Source organism: Pantherophis guttatus, chromosome 7 (genome assembly GCF_059756535.1).
Source record: "Pantherophis guttatus breed Tessera chromosome 7, ASM5975653v1, whole genome shotgun sequence".
NCBI lineage: Eukaryota > Metazoa > Chordata > Lepidosauria > Squamata > Colubridae > Pantherophis > Pantherophis guttatus.
Window position 1 is genome coordinate 38,708,648 of NC_142069.1, and position 22,289 is coordinate 38,730,936.

Here is a 22,289-nt window from a genome sequence, read left to right on the forward strand (position 1 = left end):
CAGGGAAATAATTTAAGGCAGAAGTTACACAGGAAAGAAAAGATGCATATTAAAAGGGGAAAGTCATTGTTGTTAGTTAAATTAGAAGGAAGCCACCATACATATTATGATGTGGAGATATTTGAGACTAGAGGGATATAGTGAATTAAATTGTTGTTTACAGATGGTGGGTATGTATCCTTTGCCCTACGCAGTTTTGCAAATGCATGCAATGTTTTACAAGAGTGCAAACTGAACATTTGTGAGATACTAGACATCTTTTCTGGAAACCAAATTAACTCTGCACAGGCAGCCTGCTCAGTGGTCCCCTGCTGCACCAATATAGCCTTATGGTCCTCAAGGACCCTTTCTGTCACAAGCAAAACGTATTACCAAAACATCCAACATTTTTCCTTAAAAGACATAACAGAGAATTAAGAGCTTTGAGGGCTGGAGTATGTGTGTATCTGTGTGTCTGTGTCTATGTGTTCATCTTTGGAATTTATCTGTTCTAATTTTGAACAGTTACTGAATGAGTAGTCATAATCCAAGGACTGCATGTATGTGTGAAAAATGCAACCCACTATATTGCATAGTAAGTCTACTGTATTCAGGGTCTTTCAATGAGTTTTCTAGCATTGTGACTATCATCTTACTATTGTTTTAAGTGATGCTGTCTTCAATCTAATATCCTGTTGCTATATTATTTCCATTTGGTTGGTTTGTTTGCTTTTAGTTTGTTTGAATTATATATTGTATTGTATTATATTATATTGCATTGTATTACTATACTATACTGTACTGTACTGTACTGTACTATTTATTTATTTTAGGAAATTTATATTGCCACCTATTCGCACATGGCAACTCAAGGCAGCTTACAGGAATATAAAAACCTCCTATATAAAACAATAAAACTAATAAAAGAGAATAATCATATAATAAAATAATATAATAATCCCCCACCCCTTCATCCCGGCGACAACACATCACATGAGCCATTTAATGGGCTCCATCCCTCTCTGCATTTCTCAGGTCTTCAGTGCCTTCTGGAAGAGTTTGGGAGTGGGGGCCATTCTAATCTCTGGGCGAATGATGTTCCAGAGAGAGGGAGCCACCATGAAGAAAGCCCTTCTTCTGGGTCCCACAAGGTATACCTCCTTAGGGGATGAGACCCGCAACATTCCTTGCCTCCCCGCTTTGGTGGGCTGGGTAGATGTAACCAGCAAGAGACGGTCCCTCAGAAAACCTGGTCCCAAACAATGAAGGGCTTTAAAAGTGACAACCAGCAGTTTAAATTGTACCTGGAAGCAAATCTGCAGCCAATGCAGCTCCCACAGGAGAGATGATACATGTGCACACCAATGTCTGCTCATATAGATATACTATATACAGTATACTACATGTAGAGATAAATCTTAATCTTATAATTCTAGGCAGTTCACATTACTACAAGAATGTAAATAAAATACTGTGAAAATATCGTAAAACAGCATTCTAGTGAAACCAAAGACTAAAAACTATATCCAATCTGAACCAGTGCCTGAGGGAAAAGCCAAAACTTCAAGGTCTACTGGACGACTAACAGAGTTGGGGGCATCTGGGTCTTAAGGAGGATACTGTTCCATAAGGCAGGTACCATGACCGAGAGATTTTTGGTGCTGTTGTGCTCTTCCAGCTTTTATGACAATTCCTATAAATATTAAGAGCTATTAAGATACATTATGAGTATAATGGCATATCTTCAGGGGTGCTATTCAGCAGGTTCTAACAGGTTCTGGAGAACCGGTAGCAGAAATTTTGAGTAGTTTGGCGAACCGGCAAATACCACCTCTGGCTGGCCTCAGAGTGGGGTGGGAGTGGAGATTTTGCAATATCCTTCCCCTGCCATGCCCACCAAGCCACACCACACCACGCCCACCAAGCCATGCCCACAGAACCGGTAGCAAAAAAAAAAAAAAAGAATTCCACCATTGCATATCTTGATATTGCAGGGCAGGGTGGTGTCTGCTTCAAAATTTCAGTGTTGCAGTTGTTTCGTAGCAGTTCCCATAAAATACTGCTGCATGGTTGTATAGACAACAAAGAATAGGGATATGTAAGGAGAACTTTATAAGCACAGGGAATTGACACTTAGAAATTTTTTTGCACTGTTTTCATATAAAATAAATGCTTGACATCCCACATTTCTTGTATTTTCCTCAATTTAATGAAGAAAAGAATATATCCTAGCACAAGTTCATCCTGCTGAGGTATTCAACAAGATGCCCATCTACACAGGAAGTATTGTATCAAAATGTCATATAGATGGTAAGGTAGAACGAGTACTCTGATCTCTGTTTCTTGCAAGAGATTGGTAGTAAGAAGGATTTGAGACGTATGTGTGTATACACACAAACACAAATGCAAAAAAACAAACGAATATTCAGCCCTGGGCACATTCAAAAATAGAAATTGGAAATATTAAAACAGACATGCTCACAGGGTAGCAATTGGAGCCTGCAGCTGCATACTACTGCTTGCCAAAAACATGTCCCAGAGAGAGAAAAGGATTTGCTGAATTCAGAAAGTGTCTTCCTTAATTTGATGGATGACTTTCAACTTGGTATTCCAATTTTTGAATCAGGATCATGTGACTCACTATTAGCTTCCCATCTCTGAAATCCAAACCCTTTTTTTGACAACCTGAAATTAGTGTATGATTGTAAATCATAGTTTCTGCTTTTTACCATTACCTTCTTTACCTCCCCCTCTCCGGAAGTTCATTCATTTAGTATTACCTCTGCCCAATCTCCCTCAACATTTCTCCATGGGGTTCTCAGACACAGTTGCACTATAATGTGATTCTGTCTGGATGAACAGTGGCTTCTAGAGAGTTTAGCGTCTCTGCTAATCTCAATCCTTAAAAAGCTGCAGTGACTAAAATGGTAGGGCTTTCCCAGGCATACCTTTCTATTAAATATTAAGCACTATTTCTCCAGCATTTCCCATCAAGGATTTGGAAAAAAGAATCTCCCTGTAAAAAACAATACATAAATCAGGTAAGCATTTTAGCATAGCAGTGGATATTATTAATATTTTCCATTTTCCCAATGGCAATTTTTGTGCTTGTTGGTAGACTAAGGCCACCAAGACCAAGCATATTATTTTTTTTAGAATTGTACTGCATTGTTATCTGATTTGTACAACCTGTCATCCACTGACATTCAATGTATAATTTCGATTAAAATGTTCCACTCTAGCTTTTTGAGAGTAATAAAACATAGTCAATATCAATACAGATTTGATGTGAAATATCACTATTTTTACTTGTAATTTAAGCCATTTTGAAGTCAACACACACACAAAACTTAAAGTAAATAAGCCAACAGCTGCAGTTTTAGAAAAGAATATTGTCATGCATACATTTAGAGGCCTGCATGGACCTGAACAACCTTCTCCAACTAAATATTGCAGCAATGCCATGTCATAATAAAATTGTAAACGAATTCCTACCATTATCCATGGCATACTAATTATTTCAAACTGTGAAACCAAATCTCTTGAGCCAGAAATAAATGTTACAGTCAGTATCCCTAACTTGTTTCTCTCTGGATAAGTTGACCTCATCATTATCAAGTCAGCTGCCATGGCCAACGTGCCATGTAGATTCTGTAACCTGAAGTTCAACCTATTTGGAGAAGACAAAAATGGAACAATTATTACAACTATAGCAGCAGCTCTTTATCTTTTTTTTTTTTGCTCCTTCCTTTCAATCATGTCTACTATTACAAGAAATGACTCACTGCACTGTGAAGCTCCAAATCTTCTAGATATGACAGCAAATGAATGGATAGGCAGATCAAACACCAGTGCTAAATCATGTATGATATTGAAAAGGAAAGGAAGAACCATCTGAATTTAACTGCCACTGGCTAATTGAAAGGTTTTCTTCCTTTAGTGTTATTGTACCTCACTTCTGTTTTTTCCTAAAATAAACCATTCACAAACTATCCAATACCAATAAAGTAAGATAGAATACTTGCAAAAATAAATCAGAATAAAATACTCTGAAATAGAGTGACTAATACAAAAGCTAAATCCAGAAACTAAGAAACCACATTGTTTGTAGATTTCAGTAAACATACAAGGCTTGGTTTTGATGCGGAATGCATGAAATACATTTTAAAATTCCTTTACTCTGGTGTCATTATCACTTGGAAAGTTAGATGGCGCTTGTGTAGTCTGCCTCTGTCTGTCTGGGAGCCAGGGGAGCCAGGCGGACCCACAGCCGTGAGTTTCAGCCAGAGCATTGCTGAGTTTGACATTGCTGAAAATGTTTTTCTAACTTTGAAAGTGATGTTACTTTGGGGCTGAAAAGAAAAGGAGACATTTTTTGTAATGAGATATTACATTCCTAATTCATTCTGTGCATGTGTTCTTTTAATTTGTTTGATAGAACTGAGTAAGCCTGTTTTCTATCCCATTTTTTTTAAAGCTTCCCAGTTCATAAAGATCTGTTGGGAATAACATTTTGCATGGTTTATCAGACAGCTGGTGTCTATCAAATCCTAGTGCTAAGATAGAGCAGGCCTTGAAGGCTCTGTTTCTGGATGCTACTACTGCTGAGTTGCAAGCCCCTTCCCCATCAGCTATAATTGGAAATCAGATGAAAAATGCATTTTGTTCCTTTGTCAGAAGAACTATTTTTTCTGTTCTTATATTATAAGAGTTGGATTATTCTAAAGTGAATAAAGGGGCTTTTAAATAAAGTTTATCTGCTTTTACATAAGAGGAAGTAAAAAAGGAAAATTTCATGGAATCTAATTGGGTTTGGCACAGATGTCCATATAAAGTTAGATGGATGATTTATCTGAATTTGTCAAGAGAAACGTCTTCACATTTTCTCAAGCCAAATGAGATAAGTTCCTAATCACTCAGGGTCACTGGGAGTTGGGAGCCATATAAATTTAATAAATTGCTGTTGTTTTGGAATTTAATGGAAGTGTGGAGCATTATAGCAAGAGAATTATATAGCAAGAGCTAGTTAATTAAAGTGAATGATAATGCTAAGAACTTTATCTACCTAGGCTAAATGGCAGTACTCAATCCGAAATAGTTAATCCATGAGCATGCTAATACCCATGTGTCTCCGAAAATAAGACTGGGTCTTATTTTCTTTTGGGCCCCAAAATAAGCACTAGGGCTTATTTTTTTGGGGGGGGTGTCTTATTTTTTCCCCATGTATGGGAGGCCCACTTCTTCTGCTTGCGCACAGCAGGGCAGGGCAGTGGTGTGCCAGTGCCATTTCCATGAGGCAGGAGGGAGGAGCTGCACCATGCACACTGCACCAGCTTACCTCAGGGCCCCTGAAGTGAGGCCATCCATGCCCTGACACCTGCCTCGTTTCTTAGCTGCAGCACCAGAACACTACTTGGCTTCCTCTTCCACTGCGGCCACGAGCAAGCAGAAGTGAGCGGGTGGCAATGTGGGCTCCTGCTGCACATGGTGTCAGCTCTGGTGCGCCTAGCAGCCCAGGGCTGCCATTCCAGCAAGGGAGGCTGTGACGGGACCCCTCTGGGACAATACAACCACCGCCCACCATCCAGGACTGACCTTCTGTTGCCCGCATTGGTTCTGACTAGAATGATGGAGGTGTGGTGGTGACAACAGCTGAGAAGTGGCATTGGCAGTGAAGCTACTGAGAGGCAGCTACTCTGGCTGGAATGATGAAGCCATAGCGGCAGAACAGCTGAGATGTGGCAATGATGGCAATGGCGTCAAAAACCACTGAGAGTTGGCCGCGGTGGCGGGGCCAGCTGGGAAGTGGCCACCTGCGCATAGGACGGTTCCAGGGTCATATGGGGGTGGGTTTGCATGCATGATAGGGTGCTGTGGCAGGAAACATTTAAAAGATTATGGGGAGCACTAGCGGTTAGCCCTGACTAGATTTCATTGCTTTGCTGTGCATTCCTTGATGGTCAGTTCATGCCAGAGTGGGAGATAAAACTCTGCAAACCAGGACTGTGTTTGGGGGCATTTCATTCCAACCTTCCAGAATCTGACACATGGTTGTTGGTATTGCTGCCGCGAAGCATATGTTGAGGCATGAATGGCCTGGCTGCGGGGGTCCTAAGGTAACCCAATGTGGGGTGCCAAGGGCAGCTCCACCCCCTGCCTCACCTCATGGCAGCGGCACCACAAGGAACCCGATAGAATGGATGGACAGCCAGCTGTTCAGGCTCTTATGTAGGGCTTATTTTTGGGATAGATCTTATTTTCAGAGAAACGGTATATAATAATTAAAATGCTGGACTGGTAATAGGATAATCCACATTTTATTCCGTGAAGGTCAGTAACTTGGGGCCAGTTATTTTATCTTGGTCCAAGCTATCTCCAAAGTCTGTAGCTGCAGGGAAAAATGGGAGGTAGGAATACTTTGAGTTTCCTGAAGAAAAAACAGGATATAAAAGGAGCAACTTTATTTTTTAAAAAACTAGTGTTAGTAGTTTTATAACTAGTATTTCTTTGCATTACAACATGAAGCAGACTTTTATTAAATAAATAGTCTCTCTGGTGATATTCTTCCTGAAATTCACATACTGTAATCCAATAAATCTCTAGAAATGTAAGGATGAAAGCAAAAATGTAATCTAAGCTAAGTTTTCCTCCTCCTGTCTGGAGCCTTTGTACACATTGATAGGATAGTTTGGTGTGACCTACAAAGGATCAGTTTAGTTTTGCTTTTCAACTTAACTGCGTCATAATGTGGTTTTGACTCTTAATAATATCTAATGTACTTTTAAAAGGATCGGAAATCTTTCAGTGCTGGCTGCTTTTAATGATAAGCTTTGGGTCCCTGCAACCAAAGTACAAAACAAAGACTCAAGAAGTAGGGCAAGCAAAACCACAAAGATCAGTACGTGGAGCTGTTCTTGAAACCATATGAAGTAAAATGGTTTGGAACAACAATATTTTGCATATCCAAGGACAACCACTTCAACTACATAGCTCAGGACAATCATAAAGACTGGGTTAGGGCCAAACATAACTATGTCAAAAGTAGTGGAAGAAGATTCCACCTACTTATTGTTCACTGGCCTTTAATATATGGCTGTAGTCTTCCATTTATCATTTCCCAAGAAAAGAGAACCTATCCTTTAAAAAGTCAATACAAATTAAACTCAACAATTAACAATCTTGAGAAATTAAGAACTCTGATTAAAGGTCCCCTTTCTTTTGACCTAGCAATGGCAAAGTGGGGTTTCCCTTATGACTCTTTTAAAAACACAGGCAAGACCAAATGGATTTGGGTGCACAGAGCTACAAGATTTGAGACTTTAACCAACTTAGTTTTGGGTAAGGTGGTACTACCCCAGACAGATCCAGTTCACAACTTAGGGGTTCTCTTGACTTACAATTCCTGCTTGAAGAGCAGGTAGCAGTCACGGCTAGCAGAGCCTTTGCACAACCTTGGTTGGTGTGCCAGTTGCAGCCTTTCCTAGATCAGGAGTCCCTGTGCCTAATCGTACAAACCCTGGCCATCTCACATTTGGACTACTGCATGGGGCTACCCTTGAGGAACATTTGCAAGCTTCAACTGGTGCAGAATGTGGCAGCCTGAGCAATTCTTTGGGTCCCTAGGATGACTCCACTGCTCTGGTCTACACTGGCTGTCAGTCTACTTCTGGGTGCAATTCAAGGTGTTGGTTATAACCTTTAAAGCCCTGCATGACCAGTCTACTTGATGAAACATCTCATCCTGATGGGACTGGCCTGCACCACCCATACTGATGGAGGAGGGATGCTGTGGGTCCAGTTGGTCAAAGAATTCTGACAGGGTCAAGGAGGAGGGCCTTTTCTGCCATAGCTCCTGCCCTTTACCCCCTGAGGTGAGATTGGAAGAGCCCTTCGAGGGTCAGCTGGCAAAACCAGGTCTTCAGACCTTCCTGCAGAAGGCCAAAAGAGGAGGAGCCAATCTCTCACCCTTCTGACTTCTGCAGGAGCCTTAAGACCTGATTCTCAACTACTGGACGTAGTTGATGACTTAAGAGGCAATCCCACCCACCCGAACACCACATCCTGTTCCCTCTGTTCCTATCTTTCAAATATATTTTGTCTTGATTGGGATCTCAATTTTTATTCTTTTAAAGATTTTTATTTGTTAGAATTTTAATGTTTTAATGCTGGAAGGTGCCAAGAGTCATTTCATTAGAGATGGGCAGCAAATAAATTCTATCTATCTATCTATCTATCTATCTATCTATCTATCTATCTATCTATCTATCTATCTATCTATCTGAAAAGTAACCAGTACAGTCCAAATCTGAATGCAAAAAAAAGTCCTGGTATTTCAGTCAAAAAATTATATGTAGGCAATATACTCCAGATCTAATTTTGGCCTGTAGTTTGGGCATAAGTATGCAGAATTTCATAAATTGCACTTTAAATGAATTCTGCATGAGCTGTTTTATATAAATATAAATATATAAGACTACAAGTTTATGTTAGTATCTCCGATTTCATCTGAACAACTGCTGCACAATTCCATGACATAAGGCAGGTGAGTCAAACTCGCAGCCCATGGGCTGGATGCATCACACATTGGCCACACCCACGCCCGGTTTAGCAAAGGGGAAAAAAGTTGCGATACTGTTGTGACCTAGATCAAAGTATTTATTACCAGACATAATCAATGCTAAACAAACATATTTTATTAGAACAGCTGAGAATTACTTATTCTCAGCTTAGTCCAAATTAATTTTAAAACAAATCCTTCAGAAACAGTCCTTCGGCCTTATCACAAATCTTTGTCTTCTTTGGCGCCCGGCCAAAGGTGTTTCTTGGCAAAACCCCATGAAGTTCAGAAGCAAGAGACACCGACAAGAAACAAATGTAGCAATGTTGCTTTCCTACAAAGATTCCAGGAGCCGTCGCTGCTCTATTAAGCCTTCTGGGAGGGGCCAATCATCTCCTGGCCTTACTCACGAGTCATCCTTTTTGCTTTAGCTGCTCTTGCCTTCTGGCGGCTCTTTGCATGCATGCATTAGGAACAGGCTCCTCCTGTTCCTCTGCCTCTCTGCTATCCGCCTCTGGAGGCTCCAGAGTCCGCACATCGCTCCCAGATGGCCCTGGCCCCATCTCTGCGTCCAATGCAGAGCCCTCATCCAGGCCTTCCCTGGCTCCAGGACTGGCCCATTGTCCTCCCCAGCCTCTTCACTGTCTGACTCTGCTGCTAGCTCTGCAGGCTGCTGGCGGACCACAACAGATACATCACATGACGTTGCCATGATGATGTGAGTTTGACACCCCTGACATAAGGACTACCCATATATAGTTTTTCAGGAACACCTAAATCTTCCCAATAACTGCAGTCATATTATATAGATTAAGTTTAGTCGAATGTTTTGAATAAATAAGAAACTATATCAAGGAACTAAATGATATTCTTGTGACTAAAAGTAGAATGTAATGTATGTAATGTATGTACAGTGTAATGTATTCAATTCTCTATAAGAAATAATGATTTCTTCTACAATCTGTAACAAAATGTTATGTTCAGATCAGAATCACATTAATTGAATTTAAACTAGAGTCATCCCTTCATCAGAGTTGAAAACAGGAAATGTCCTGGTACATACATAACCAGAGAAAGGTAACCCAAAAGGCAATTTGTCAAGCAGAGTTCCAACTTCCTTACAGAGGCATCACTTCTTTATATGGCAATACATCATTCCCTACATTCTTATATACTGTGTTTTTGTGGCTTTTTCATCAGACTGTTTTTCCTTGCTGTGGTTAAAGTGAACTGTTAAAATGAATGTACTGTATAAAGGGGTTAATTTAGCAAATTGCAACATAGACGGTTTCCAGCATAGAATGGAAACTTGGGGTGAGAAAGAAATTAGGTTACATTTTTACTTGTTTATTATTTTCAAACTTAAGAAATAGTAGAATTTTAACTTTAGATAAACTTTAGTCCTTACTGGCTTCTCTGTGGCGTCAGGAAGTTGATGCTGTTTGAAAAGACTTTTATTTGCGACCGGCTATTGTCAACTACCTTTTCTTTCTCAACATTTTTGCCACATACTTTTCCCCATGTTCACTGAGATCAACCAGCAGGTATTATGTCTCCCAAGGGAGGGATTATTGAGCTTCATGCTTCTCTGCTGACATTTTCCCCAATCTCTGTAATACCTCAAGGATGCAATGCTCCAGGAACAAGTTCAGTTTTTCCCAGCTTTTTCTTGTCCATTCTTGTACAAACAACTGGAAGGCGTGTATGTTATTGATAAAATGCTTTCAGAATATAATGTACTTAATCAAGAAGAAAGTGAGAGATTCTTCCAAGCTGAAACTAGGATGAAGTACAGCAGTAGATGAATTTGGATCATGAATGGGACTTGTGTCCTTCCAGCTTTAGCTTTCTCTGTCAAATCATTGATTAAATTAGGAATGTAGCTATTTAGCACATTTGGTTCTAATTTAATTATCTCAGATTCAAGTAATTCAGATTTTATGGAATTGGTGACTCCCTGCAGTTTACCATTTTCCATGTTAAATCCTTAAGATTTTAATAGCTATAGATCAGGGGTGGGTTCTACTTACCTTTACTACCGGTTCGCAACGGGATCGCATTGCAAACCAGTAGTAAAGCTTTTGCGCATGCGCAGATCACTGATGACAACATCCGGGGTGGTGGGTGAGACCTCCCACTGGTTTTACTACTGGTTCTTGTGAACCAGTCTGAACCGGGGGCAACCCACCACTACTATAGATATATAAGATCTTGCCATTCCCTAAGAATTCAATGCAATAGTCATAGTATTATTTCTTCTAATTTATTTATAAAAGAATAAAATCTGAATTACTTGAATCTGGATAGATGATTGATCCAAAGTCATGATTAAAGATAGACTTCAATCCCAATTCAATAGAAGTATTCTATTACTGCAAATTCTAGAAATGGTATTTTTGATTAAAAATAAACTTTACTCCCAATTTCTTGCTGAGGGTGTAAAGGTTCTGATGGTTATTGTGGGTAATGCACCATCATGTACAGCAGTGGCACTTGTGCAAACTGACAGACACAAGAGATCCATTAAAGTGGTCTGAGAATTGTTGAAACTAAAAAGAAAGTCTGCTTTTCTCTCCTCCCTACTGCAAAGCTGTTCTTCCAGGAGTTTCATATAAACAAATTGTACCATTTGTCAATTTGCTTTCCTACTTCAGTACTGTTAATTGCTCCTCTTTTGTGTTAGTTCTGCCTGTTGGAATAAACAGATTCCTTCTATTTAGGTGGTCCCACATTTTTTTTCCTATTGGTTGCCAACACATCCTTGCTAGTTTTTGTTGGTTTTTTTTATGTCTTGGACATTGTCCAACTTTGAAATGTCTTTTGTTATTGCTTTTGGGAAAAGAATAAAAAAGATAATTGAATTAGTTTAGAAGAATTACTTGTTTGTGGATGGATTTGTGTTAACTTTTCTGATTTGCCAGCACTTTTTTGTCAGCAAATGTTATTTATTTATTTATTTATTTTGTCACATTTCTATGCCGCCCAACTCCCAAGGGACTCTGGGTGGTTAAATAAGTGTGTATGTTTTTTCCATCCAACTATAGCTTTTCAACATGGAAGAGCAACTCCATATCTGAATACCATCATATGTGATTAGGGGAAAGCATTCAACCTTCCCTGAGTAATTTAACTATGCAACAGTGACAATTTTCCTATACATATTTATATCACTGTAAACCATTTCAACTACTTTGCTTGTAGATGGGGAGCTGAATAGATTGTCACAACAATAATTATACAATGATAGAACTATGTATTTTTATATATGCCAGAGACGACCTCATAAAATCTGGATCATATAAATTGAGGTCACTTTTGAGTACTTTTTTATGAAAAATCCTTGGTAAATATAATGAAAGTAGGGTTTGGGTTGACTGTAGGTGCTAATTTCCATTTGAACACCTCTGTTAGTGGCCACAAGATTTCCTACCAGATTTGGTCATAGATGATTCTCTTTAATCATCATCTTCAAGCACCACATAATCCACAAAACATTCTAAAACTACTGGTGGATGCTAAAGGCAAGGCTAAAGGTTCAGGATGAGAACAACAATAATCCTTAGACATAAAGTTGATCATCATCTTGGAAGTAACATCATCATTCTATACTTTGATAAGAGAGTGTGATAGGAGTGGACATGCCTGCCATAGCAGTAATTTTATAAGAATACTCACAATAAGGTCTCCAAATTCCATAAGACATGAGTTTATCTACCTTCTTACCTTATTTCATGACTGCAGTCTAGAATTCTTCTTCTTCTTTTTTTTTTTACCAGTGATATACAGTATATTAACAATTTTATCTAATTAAAAAGAATACTGCCATTTAAGGTATTTAAGGCTAAATTTGAAAACAAGTAAACAGGCTCAGCAAAACCCACACTTGACTTTTCAAGAAGAAACAAAGTTGTCAATAATATGTGTTATTATTTACATATGGCCTTTTGATTCCTTATTTTTTTCCATGTTGATGGTAAAGATGACACATCTATCCAATCCAAACTCCATTGTAATATATTGTCTGTATATATGGACAGCGTTGAGCAATAATTTTCTGCTTCAGATGATGTTTTTCCATACAGTTTCAGATTGCCCACATAAAGGACGTGTGATAGTCTGGCAGATGTTTTGATATTTAATAGCCATGGGTGGGTTCTATTTACCTTTACTACCGGTTCGCAACGGGATCACGCGTGTGTGCTTGTTTTGCTCATGCACGCGCCAAGCTTCTGCGCGTGCGTAGATTGCCTATGATGATGTCCGAGGCAGTGGGCAGAGCTCCCACCAGTTTTACTACCGGTTCTTGTGAACCGGTCCGAACCAGGGGCAACCCACCACTGGTCATGACATGATTTGTTCAGTATTGTTGACAGAGGAATCAGTGCAATGACAAACAATAGTGAGGATGGTGTGTCTTCTTGAAAATTCCTTCCTTGATATTAACCTCTCTCAATCTATCAACTGTATCTTCCATTGTGTCATTGATCTTTCACAAATAAAAATAATAATAATAATAGTAATAATTTTATTTCTATACCGCCCTTCTCCCAAAGGACTCAGGACGGTGTACAGCCTATTAAAAGCACAAAGACAGACATCAATTTAAAAATAATTAAAATTATTAAATAATTTTGGCTCAGATTTAAAACCCCAAATTTAAAACACCCAATTTAAAATCATTACATCGATAGCCTGGCCTGGCAGAACAGCAGGGTCTTGAAGGCACAGCGAAATACGCAGAGATCGGAGATCTTACGCATTTCCAGGGGAATTCATTCCACAGGGCAGGGGCTCCCACAGAGAAGGCCCTCCCCCTGGGTGTTGCCAGCTGACATAACTTGGCCGATGGCACCCTGAGGAGACCCTCTCTGTGGGAGGAAACTGGCTGGTGGGAGGCTATTGGTGGCAGAAGTCGGTCTCGAAGGTACCCGGGTCCTATGCCATGGAGCGCTTTAAAGGTGGTAACCGGTACCTTGAATCGCACCCAGAAGACCACTGGGAGCCAGTGCAGCTCACGCAGGAGGGGTGTCACGTGGGCACAATGAGTTGTGCCCATAACCACCCACGCGGCTGCATTCTGGACCAGTTGGAGCCTCCGAGTGCTCTTCAAGGGGAGCCCCATGTAGAGAGCATTACAATAGTCCAGCCGGGAGGTGACAAGAGCATGAGTGACCATGCACAAGGTGTCCAGAAAGGGCTGCAGCTGGTGGATCAGGCAAACCTGATAAAAAGCCCCCCTGGCCTTGGCCATCATATGCTCTTCTAAAGACAGCCGTGCATCCAGGAGGACACCCAGATTACGAGCCCTCTCTGTGGGGGGTAGAGATTCACCCCCAATAGTCAGCGATGGCACCAGCTGACTATATCGGGACGCTGGAAGCCACAGCCACTCGGTCTTGGAAGGGTTGAGTCTCAGCCTATTTCTCCCCATCCAGACCCGCACGGCCTCCAGGCAGCAAGACATCACATCAAGGGCATCGTTGGGGTGGTCTGGGGTGGAGATGTACAGCTGAGTGTCATCAGCGTACTGATGGACTCTCACCCCAAAACCACGGATGATCTCACCCAGCGGCTTCACATAAATGTTGAACAGAAGGGGCGAGAGGACCGACCCTTGCAGCACTCCCCATGTGAGGTACCTTGAGGTCGACCTCTGCCCCCCTGCCAACACAAACTGCGAATGGTTGGAGAGGAAGGAGGAGAACCACCGCAGAATGGTGCCCCCTATTCCTAACCCCTTCAACCACTGCAGCATGATACCATGGTCGATGGTATCAAAAGCCGCTGAGAGATTTAATAGGACCAGGACAGAGGAGCAACCCCTGTCCCGAGCCTTCCAGAGATCATCCACCAACGCGACCAATGCTGTTTCTGTGCTGTACCCCTGCCTGAAGCCAGACTGGTACAGGTCCAGATAGATAGCTTCATCCAGGTGCTGGGGAAGCTGTTGTGACACCACACTCTCAACAACCTTCACCACAAAACGAAGGTTGGAGACTGGGCGGTAGTTAGCTAATGCAGCTGGGTCCAGGGAAGGCTTCTTGAGGAGGGGCCTCACCACTGCCTCTTTCAAGGCGGCGGGAAAGATACCCTCACTCAAAGAAGCACTTATGATCCCCTGGAGCCAGCCTCGTGTAACCTCCCGGGAGGCCAGTACCAACCAGGAGGGACACGGGTCCAATAAACACGTGGCGGCACTAATCTTACCCAGAACCCTGTCCACATCCTCGGGAGCCACAAGATCAAACTCCTCTCAGATAACATTCTCAAGACCTACCCTCGTCTCCTCCCCTGGACTCATCCAGTCGGAGTCCAAGCCTTCCTGAATCCGAGTGACTTTATCATGCAGGAATTGCACAAAATCCTCAGCTCGACCCTGCAAGGGATCTTCCTGCACTCCCCCCTGAAGAAGGGAGTGGGTCACCCTAAACAGAGTGGCTGGGCGGTTCTCTGCAGATGCGATAAGAGCGGAAAAATGTTAGATTTTGCCACTTTTATCTCTACTAGGTAGGTCTTGATATAAGACCTCACCAGTGTCCGGTCAGAATCGGATTGACTAGTCCTCCAAATTCTCTTTAGACATCTTTTCCGATGCTTCATCTCTCTCAGCTCCTTGGAGAACCAAGGAGCCAATTGAGATCAGCATCGGGTCAGAGGCCACAAAGGCATGATGTGGTCCAAAGCTCCGGTGGCCACACTCTCCCAGGCAGCCACCAGGTCTTTGGTTGGGTTGTGTGCCAGGGTCTCAGGAAATGGCCCAAGCTCTGTCAGGAGCCTTTTGGGATCCATCAGGTGCCTGGGACGGAACCATCTGGTCGGTTCCATCTCCCTGCGGTGGGGGGAAGTGGCTGGAAAGTCCAAGTGAAGGAGCGAAAGATCTGTCCATGACAAGGGTTTAATGTCTAGGTCCCCTCTACCAAGATCATTCAACCACTGACCAGAGACAAAAATCAAGTCCAGAGTGTGTGCCCCTATGTGAGTGGGGCCTTGAACTAACTGGGTCAGGTCGATGGCCGCCATGGAAGCCATGAACTCCCGAGCCACCTCTGATGTTTCACCTGCGGATGGTAGGTTGAAATCTCCCATGACAATAAGTCTAGGCGTATCAACTGTCACCCCGGCAATAACGTCGAGCAGCTCAGGCAGGATCACCGCCATGTGGCAGGGAGCCAGGTACGTAGTCAGCAAACTCAACTGCACCCCACGGCCCCACTTCACAAAAAGGGACTCACATCCGGCTATCTGAGGAACAGTGGTCTCCCTCAGACAAAGACTTTCCCTAATAATTGCCGCCACTCCCCCACTCTTCCCCTAAGCCCTTGGCTGATGAAATGCATGGAAACCTGGTGGGCACATTTCAACGAGGGGGACCCCCCCTCCTGGCTGAACCAGGTCTCCATAATACCTGCCAGGTCCGCACCCCCCTCCAAAATAAGATCACAAATGAGGGGGCTTTGTTAACAACCGACCTGGCATTACATAACATCAGCCACGGACCCAGGGCCTGAGGCTCTGTGCAACCCCGGACACGAGTCGCGCATTGGGGGCTGGAGTGCGCAATCACTCGTAAACAGCGTATGCGCACCCCCGGAGTGTGATATGGCCCCCTGCGCCCGTCATATCTGCCCCTCCCACTCATTATTTCAATTACACTGCCCTTCCTATCACCCCCCCTGCTCCCCGGTCAAATTTCCTTCCACGACGCCTCTGCTGCATCCAATCGACCCATCACCCCACTCAGTGGCTATATGGACCCCCCAAGTTCACCTTTACAACTCCCTCCCACCTCTGAACCCCTTAAAATTTTAGTTAATAATACATTTTAAAAAACCCTTAATCTTCTCTTTGACGCATGCCATCTCTCGGGGTTCCAAAACCCATCATCAATGAAGGTAAATGTACCAGGATGCAATCTGAGTCAGTCACTAGGACCAGAGGTTTAGTCTTCTGAGTTTTTGGACTGTGCTTAAGCCCATCCTCAGGGAATTTCCCTCTAGCAGAGTGTAAAGAGTGTGTCACTCTCACTCTGCTAGAGTGTCAGACTGTGTCATTGATCTTGGCACAAAGTTTCTGATATTACTACTGATACCTGTTATTGCTAGGCACTTGATTATCTAATCATGTGGCAGAAAGTCAAATGCCATCTTTTAATCAATTAAGGTTGAATTCAAATTGGTCTTCCTTCTCTTGCAGTTTTCCCAGCCATCTTGTCAGTTAAAAGCTGATCTTTTGCTCCTCTGCTATTTGGACATTTTCCTTTCTGCTCATCTGGAAAGAGCTTGTTTTCAAGTAGATGCTATTGGAAGGTATCAGTTATAACATCACCACAAATACCTGGGAATCTTTTTGGATCTAATAATTATTTTGAAAAAACTAGAGTAAAATACTAGATCACATGTGTAACCTTTATCACATGCTGGTCCTATGATCAACTGGATCCATACTTATCATAACTCCTATGAACTCCTGAGGTTGAAGTCACATGTGGCTCAATACTGGAGAATCTCTTGCTTAGTATTACTATTTTAAAGGTATAGCAAAACTGATCTCAATGTCTCTTAATAAATAATAAGATATCTATTTTTCCAGTCTGAGAAGTTGCTGCAGATTTAATGTGGTTGTTTCCTAAAAGACAGAAATATAGTATTGGTAAGCTGAATCCTTAAGTAACTGCTATGCCTTTCCCCTTTCCTGCACAAGGGTGCCCCACAGTTTCAGACACAAGCTCAGATTTCTCCTTTAGACAAAAGCAAAATACACACTTGTAAATCAAGGAAAGAAATGAAAGACCAATAGTATATTCTGACAAAATGCTGTTTCATGATTAAAGGTAATCAAAATGGTGCAACTTTTTTACTGTCTAGCTGTTAATACAATCTTTCCCCCCTCAAGAAAGAAAGAAAGAAAGAAAGAAAGAAAGAAAGAAAGAAAGAAAGAAAGAAAGAAAGAAAGAAAGAAAGAAAAGGGAATGGGCAGGACACATATTTTCAAAAGTGCAGCCTTTTTTTCTTTTTTATCTTAAAATATCTCATACAAATTCTGGTTTAATATTCAATCCCGGGACACTGCAACCATCATAAATAGTTGCCAAGTGTCTGAATTTTGATCACATGACCGTGAGGATGCTGTCATAAATCCCTTTTTTCAGTGCTGTTGTAACTTTGAATGGTCACTGAGTGAAACTTGGTAAATCGAGGAATATCTGTATGGTAGGCCATTTGTCTCCTCATCCTGAGCTTTAAAGTAGCATGAACAATCTGTGTATGAAGGCATCTTCCCTTAGCAAGATATTTTCTGCTTGCCCCATTGCCTGTTCAGGCCACCCATCACTTCTTGAGTGTAGGAACAGAATATATGTTGCCATCCATTTACTACCACTTCATTGGGAATGTACCCCCTTACTTATATTTGAAGACTGTTTCAAAATTGTTGCTTTCTGTCCTATGTTGCCTTCCAGACTAGTAGCAGTACCCCAGATGCAGCTCCAATTGGCAACAGTCTCTTGCATGCCATTTCCTGTCCGGTAACCAGTCACATAGAAAATGCTAGGCAATATTATTTGGTGCTTGGTCAATTCTTTGAGATTGATTCAATGATGGACTATTAACAGAATAACAGGATAATAGAGTTGGAACAGATCTTGGAGATCTTCTAGTCCACCTACTTTCCATTCAGGCAGGAAACCTTACAACATTTCAGATAAATGATTGTCCAATCTCTTCCTAAAAGGCTCCAGGATTGGAGCACCCACAACGTCTGGAGGCAAGTCATGATTAATTGTTCTGTCAAGAAATTTCTCCCTAGTTCTACATTGCTTTTCTCCTTGATTAGTTTCCAGCAGTAGTGAAATGTAAAATATGTTACTACCGGTTCTGTGGGCGTGGCTTGGTGGGGAGGGGTAATGTGATTGGGTGGGCATGGCCAACTTTTTTTTTTAACTTTTAAAACCATTTTTTCTACAACCTCTTCGGCCGAAGAGGTTGTAAAAAAATGCTTTTAAAAGCCTCTGACGATCCCAGCTGAATTGCCTGATCGTTAGAGGCTTTTTTTCTTTTAAAACCATTTTTTCTACAACCTCTTTAGCCAAAAAGGTTGTAAAAAATGCTTTTAAAAGCCTCTGATGATCCCAGCTGAGCAGCGCGATCATCAGAGGCTTTTTTTTTTTACTTTTAAAAGCATTTTTTCGGCCGAAGAGGTTGTAGAAAAAATGCTTTAAAAATAAAAGCCTCTGATGATCGCGCAGCTCAGCTGGGAATTGGGGGGGGGGCAGGGATTTTTGCTACCGGTTCTCTGAACCATCCGCTGCCATCGCTACAAGATCAGGTGATCTGGTCCGAACCGGGAGCATTTCACTCCTGGTTTCCATCCATTGCTTCTTGTCCTGCCTTCAGGTGTTTTGAAGAATAGGTTGACCTTCTCTTCTTTGTGACAGCCCGTTAGATTTTGGATCATCGCTATCATGTCACTCCTAGTCCTTCTTTTCATTAAACTAGACATACCCAATTCCTGCAACCGTTCTACATACGTTTTAGCGTCCATTTTTATTGCTCTTCTCTGCACTCTTTCTAGAGTTTTTTAAAACAATATAAAAAAACATCTTTCAGTGACCAAAACGTGATGCAACATTCCAAGTGTGATCTTACCAAGGCATTATAAAGTGGTACTAATGTTTTACATGATCTTGATTCTATCATTTATATAACTACAAAGCTTACTTTCCTCTCCTTCCTTTCCTTTTTTTAAAAAAAGGTTTAGGTTGCAAGATAGGAATGTTGCTAACTTTGTTTCTATGTAGCTGAACTACCAGTTCTTCTTTGTACACAAGATTTTAGTAGATTTCATAGTTATAAAAAGAGGACAATTGACAATATTTTATTTTTAATCTTGATTTCCTCCCAGAAATTTTCATGGTTAAAAAAAGTAATCTCCATGATCCCTGATTTTGTTTAGTAGAATTCTATTGATAGAATTTTATTTTCTGCTTTTTCTTGTATTTCTGATCCCACAGAATGTTTTTTAAATAGTGTAGGATTAAATAACAAATAAATCATCAACCTGACTGTACAAATGCGTCTTTGCATTCACCTGGATAACAATGTGAATAAATCTGTACATGTGTGTGGACAAAAAATGAAATTATTATTAATGGCTGCTTGAAAAAAGTGTAGTGGTCTGTGACCATAGCTTTTGAGTCATTTTAAAAGCTCAGGCCCCTCATCTTTAAATATCTTTTTAAGAAAACCTTCTTCAAATTCAACTTCCTTCACACAAATCTTTCTTTCCACGCTACCATAGCACACAGCTGTATATTTCCACATGTGGAGGAATTTCTTAATCATTAAAACAGCGCTTGAATTGGCAAAAATCATGTATGATTGAATAAAATAGGCAAAACGTCACACTTTGGATCCTGCAGAAATGCATAAAGATTGAAGGAAGGATCAATGTACATAGGTTGAAGAAAGGACAAACATCTGCTAGTCCAGAAATCATGCCAGTTTAGAAGTTGTATTAAATCATTATTAAAAGTTAGTTCAATTATCTCCTGTGCTTGTCTGGAAAAGTGATTAATGCTTAAATCTTTAATTGTCTTCCCCAACCTGTCTCCTTCTGGATACATTTGGACTCTACAATTCTCAAAAGACTTGCTAGCTGGACATTCTAAAGAATTACGTTCCCAATGCATCTGGAGGGTGTCATATTGAGAAAAGCCTGCTGCAAAATATATAAAACCTGTGAACATCACGAATCTCTCCCCTATGCTGCTATTATTATAATACAAAAACTGTGGTGGTGCAGTTGTTAGAGTGAAGCATTGCAGACTAATTCTGCTAACTGCCAGCAGTTTGTTCTTGACCGACTCAAGGTTGACTCAGCCTTCTATCCTTCCGAGGTTGGTTAAATGAGGACCCAGATTGTTGGGGGCAACGTGCTGACTTTCTAAACAACTTAGAGCAGTGTTTCTCAACCTTGAGAGTTTGAACGTGTGTGGACTTCAACTCCCACAATTCCCCAGCCAGCAGGCTGGCTGGAGAATTCTGGGAGTTGAAGTCCACACATCTTAAAGTTGCCAAGGTTGAGAAACACTGACTTAGAGAATGCTGAAAAGCACTCTGAAGCAATGTACAAGTCTAAGTGCTATTATTATTATTAGAATATTTAGCACTATTGGTAGTAATGGTTGTAGTAGTAATAGAATTAATGTTGGAAGAATGTTCAATGGATACCATCAATTAAAGAATTTTAATTTAATTCTTCAGGAACAGAGTCTTCTCTGACGTTACCCCTGCCCTTTGGAACATCTTACTTCCATAGGATTTCCAGAATAGTGTTATGAGTGTGAATTGGCATGGGGGTTGCAGAATGATATGTGACCCAGGGAGGTAGTTGGTGACATAAGGGCCCTCCTTCCACCTTTTAAAATCTATAATATTTTAATTTTAATGTAGTTCTTAACTTTGTTTTATCTTTGTTTTTATTTATGCTTCTAGGCCACTTTTTATATTTGTACTGTAAACTGCGCAGAATCACTTAGGTGATATGAGCAGTATAGAAATTTGACAAATAAATACATAAACTAATAAATTTGATATTCAATGTCTAAAAACTAAAATGGACCCTGTTTACATCTATTTCAAAACTAATGATTTTCAAATTATAATTTTTATTTTCCATTTTGTTTCTAGTCTATAGTTTCTAGTTCTATATAATCTCATATTTCATTGGAATATTGTGAAAAATAGTGATTTAGTTTGCAAAAGTAACATGTAAAAAGAAGTCGTTTAGAAACCATGTACTCATATCTTTTTCTCTGTAAGTCATCAGTCTTGATATTTCATGGTTTCTAGCACTTTGTTAACAGGAAATTTAAAGCATGTTTCTGTCAGATAGCTGTCTTGATAGATCAGTCTACATTTTTCTGCCAATAACCCTCTAATGATTTAAAAATGCATGGTTATTTAACTGTCAGAGCTCAGCAGTGCTTGAGCCTCAGTCAAATATTTTGTTGGCTTAGGACACAGAAATGATTTCAGATTACATTTTATAATAATTTTTGGTTCTCTATTCCATTATAACAGACTCTCTCTCACATTATATTCAGATATCACAATAATTAATTGATATTAATATCAAAAATTGACATAGGTTTCCAGCTTTGGTTTTACATTGAATTTGATAAGATTATAACCTTGCAGTATAAGATATTAAACTCTGTGATCAGCTGAAAGGACATCTACTGCTCATGTACTGTCAAATCAAAGTTCCTATTAAACTAAAAAGCATAACATTCTGCCGAATGTTCATATAATTCATATAATTTAATCTTCAAAACTGAAAATTGAGCTGAGGTGGCACAGTGGTTAGAGTGCAATACTGCAGCTACTTCAGCTGATTGCTAGTTCAGCAGATCAGCGGATCTAATCTCACCGGCTCAAGCAGATCAAATCTCACCGGCTTCCATCCTTCCGAGGTGGGTAAAATGAGGACCCAGATTGTTGGGGGCAATATGTTATTTAGTATACTGTCTTTGATGTAAGCCGCCCAGAGTCCTCGGAGAGTGGGCGGCATAGAAATATGACTAATAATAATCTGTCTTCTCAGGATTATCTATATCGTACTAGTTGTATTATAGATCAAAGTGAATAAATCAGAGTTTCATACATTAAGGTAGAGCAAGTACATTAATACTATATATTATGGACCCAAGTTTGTACATGGCTATATGGACCCAAGTTTCTACATGGCAAATTCC

At 40.7% G+C, this 22,289-nt stretch overlaps 1 long non-coding RNA gene across 1 annotated transcript in view; it reads left to right on the forward strand.

Moving 5' to 3' along the window:
- Nucleotides 1–4,077: 4,077 nt before the first annotated feature.
- Nucleotides 4,078–22,289, forward strand: part of LOC148112813 (uncharacterized) — a 35,467-nt gene continuing 17,255 nt past the window's right edge. Inside the window, exon 1 of the long non-coding RNA XR_015728933.1 lies at nt 4,078–4,251. This is a non-coding gene — a long non-coding RNA (uncharacterized LOC148112813). The remainder of the gene's footprint in view (nt 4,252–22,289) is intronic.